Source organism: Palaemon carinicauda, chromosome 6 (assembly GCF_036898095.1).
Source record: "Palaemon carinicauda isolate YSFRI2023 chromosome 6, ASM3689809v2, whole genome shotgun sequence".
Classification (NCBI taxonomy): domain Eukaryota; kingdom Metazoa; phylum Arthropoda; class Malacostraca; order Decapoda; family Palaemonidae; genus Palaemon; species Palaemon carinicauda.
This window is the reverse complement of record NC_090730.1, coordinates 94,343,739-94,347,394: the sequence shown is the minus strand read 5'-3', so window position 1 is coordinate 94,347,394 and position 3,656 is coordinate 94,343,739.

Sequence of the window (3,656 nt, the reverse complement as noted above, 5' to 3'; positions counted from 1 at the left end):
CCAAAAAGCAATAAAATAAAAATGTTCATATAATGAGATTAACTAGTAAAATCCAAAGGAGATGAATTTCACATATGATTACCTTATAATAATAATTGATGGACGGTTCAATAGTAAAAAGAAAAAGTGTGAAATGTTCGCAAATTAGTAACTGAATAACAAAGTACTGTTTCTTAAATTCATTCTTGAGAGCTCAAAAAAGAGGTTAGTAATTCATCAGTGAAACTAGCTCTAGTGCTAATTGTTACTAAGTAATGTCATCTTTAATAACAAAGTAGAACTGATTCAGTATTTAGATTTGTCTTGAATGTGCTGTAACAGAGAAGATTTAGTACAATGCGTCAAACCAGCCTAGACACCGTTCACCATTGAACTAATCTTGCACTCGCTCTTCGTCATCCCGAACTATTTGGCCCTTCTTTTTCAAATCCTCTTTAATGTCAATCTTCCAGCCCTATCTCGATCTTCCTCTCCTCATTCCTTCCGATACATCCAAATTATAAATTTTTACACCAATCGATAATCGTTAAAATTTTTCCATAAGACTGTTTAGAGTTTACCCCGATTTATAAGATCTCTATGATGTAGCCTACAAGTTTTGAGAAAAATTGCTCTAGTTTATCTCTACATATTAACAGTAGGTCCTCAAGTGGATATCCATTAATTTTTTCATACACTCTGAAACATTTTAACTTTTCTACCGTCTAACAAGTGACAGTATACTTCTTGTGAATGTTGATTTGACAATCCGAGAATATTTTTTTTCAAATTCTGTAGCCAATATGAAAAGAAATAAGGCGTTCATCATATCCTGTGCTGAGTAAACTAATAAGAGTGCAAATATAAAATCTGCTGTTATGTGGCTAGCCCATTCTTTTCACACTTCTCATGTTTTCCATTTCTTCGTCTTCTTTCGACCTTATCAATCCCACTCGAATTAATTTTTCCATCTAATTCCCTTGCCTAAGTTAGATAGAGACTGCGCATCATAAGGAACTGGCTATCTGTTGATGAATCTAGCCAATGTATTCTCTACAGATTTAGTCAGCCAATGGAAAGAGAAGATGGCAGAATGGCCCCCAGTCCCGGGCATAACGGGGTGCTAAGAATCTCCAGATTTATAAATACTGAAGAAAAATTGAAAATTGGTCAATTGAATGTTTGAACCATGAATCAGATTAGGAAGTTACAGCAAGGGGAGAATTAATTTATGAAATAAAATTTGGATATCTTGGCCCTAAGGGAAACACGTTGTAAGGGGATTGATTGGTAAGGAAACCTTAGACCAAGGCAAAAAGCTGTAAATAATAAATTGTTACTTACAAAGTTTAAATAAAATCTGTGCAATATGAGTATTATAGTTTTCTACGCACTAACAAATGATTCCCTTGAAGAAAACAAAGATGAATACTATGAAGAACTGCAGAATGTAATTGATGAGATCCCAGAGAGATATAAAACTTGTGATGGGTGACTTCAGTGCTAAAATTTAAAGGAATAATCAAGGTATATAGAATATGATGGGTGTTGAGGAAAATGGAGCATATTTCATAAGTTTTTGCTCAACAAACAATCGTGTCATTAGAGGTATATTTTTTCTAGCACAAGGGCATTCACATATATAGATAGACTTCACCATGTGGCAATTACAAAAATCAAATAGATCACATAGCCATTAATAAAGAGAGAAGGGAGACTCTGAGAAATATTAGAAGATATAGAGGTACAGATATTAGTAGTGATTACCAGCTCCTCATTGCCACACTGAAATCAAAACTGAAAGCACCCAACAGAAAGGTAGATAGAATACCTAGGTTTGATAAAACTAAGCTTATGGAATTTCAGGACAAAGAAACATTTTTAATTGAATGTAAGTATCTATTTGCTGTACTGGAGATTTTGAGACCCAAACAGCTGACAATTAATGAATAATGGTGTGATATTAAGATCATAAATCAGTCAATTGGTGGTGAAGTATTGGAGCATGCAGTTAATAGGAGAAAGCCATCGATATCAAATGATACGTGGGTTACTATAAAAAGAATACAAAGACAGAAATTGATTGTTGTGAGTTTTCGAGGAAGTAATAAAAATTACAAGGTAGAGCATGCTATGTATTCCAGTATTAATAATGAGGTCTAAAGAAAACCAGTAATGACTGGAGAGAATATCTAAACAGTAAAGCAGATGAGGCTGACAAAGTTATGAATTCAGGGAGTGGCTATGGTGTAAGAATCGCTCATAGAATTATTAATGAAATCTCTGCGGGGGCAAAGAAGAAGAAGCATATACCCATCAAAAAGAAAAATGAATCTGTTATAACAACTGAGGATGAAGAAAGGCAACGTTAGATGGAACACTTCAGTGAGGTCATGAATAGGAGATACGAAGGGAATAATTTGATTGATATACCTGAAGCAGATGAAGACCTTGATGTGCCCATGAATGAATTCAGTGTGTTTCAAGTCGAAGCTATCATTAAAAAACTTAGGAGATGGAAAGCTCCGGAATACGATGAAATAACTTATGAGATGGTACTAGCCGAAAATGAGGTGATCCCCAGAATAATAACAAGATTATTTTGTAGAATGTGGTATGAAGAGGCAAACCTTAGTGAATGGGAGTTAGGAGTGTTGGTGAAAATGGCAAAAAAGGAAGACCCGAATAATTACAGAGGTATCACACTTACGTCACTAGTCATGAAAGTATATAACATGCTTATTCTAAAGAGGCTAGAGAGAAAGATTGATGAAAGGCTGAGAGACGTACAAACAGGATTTAGGAAAGGTAGTAGTTATACTGGTCAAATTTTCATTTTGAGACAGGTTGTACAGCAATGCGTAGAATATAGAAATCCACTTTTGATGGCATTTGTGGACTATGAAAAAGCCTTTGATAGTGTGCACTGGACAATTTTGTGGAGAGTCCTGCGTTACTATGGAATTCCTCTCAAATATGTAAATTTGATTAAGTATGTTCATGAGCATAGCAAAGCACCATGGGATTTACAATGCTTGCTTACCAGAATGCATGAAATTAATAGAAGGAAGACAGATGATGAGAACGGAATATGCAATTGAAGATGAAATATCATTGGAAGAAGAAAGGATTAATGAAGTAGAAAAATATAGATATATAGGTACTATGATCTCCAGTACAGGGTAATTAGAATTGGAGTTTAGTGAAAGAGTGAAAAAAGAAAATCAGAAAATGGCTGGGTTAGGTAAAATTTGGAAATCAAATCGCCTGGAATTACATATAAAAATTAGGCTATATATTAGTATAGTAAGATCTGTGTTACTGTATGGACATGAGTCTTGGTATGAAAATGAAACAATATCCAACAAATTTTGCAGATTTGAGAACATAGCCCTCAGAAGAATATTGGCAGTTAAATGGTAGGACAGGATTACATGTGAACCTATAAGAGAGATTACTCAAGTGCCATATGTGGATGAGATCAGGGTGAGGGGTAGATGGAGATGGTTTTGGGCAGGCTCTTCACACTCCCCAAGAGAGATCAGTTCAACAAACATTTAACTGGGCTCCACAAGCCACTAGAAAAGTTGGAAGACCCAGGCCTACATGACCGAGAACTATGAAACGTTAATGGAAGATGATGAGTTGAGAAGTATTGAATTCAAAGCTCAAGATAG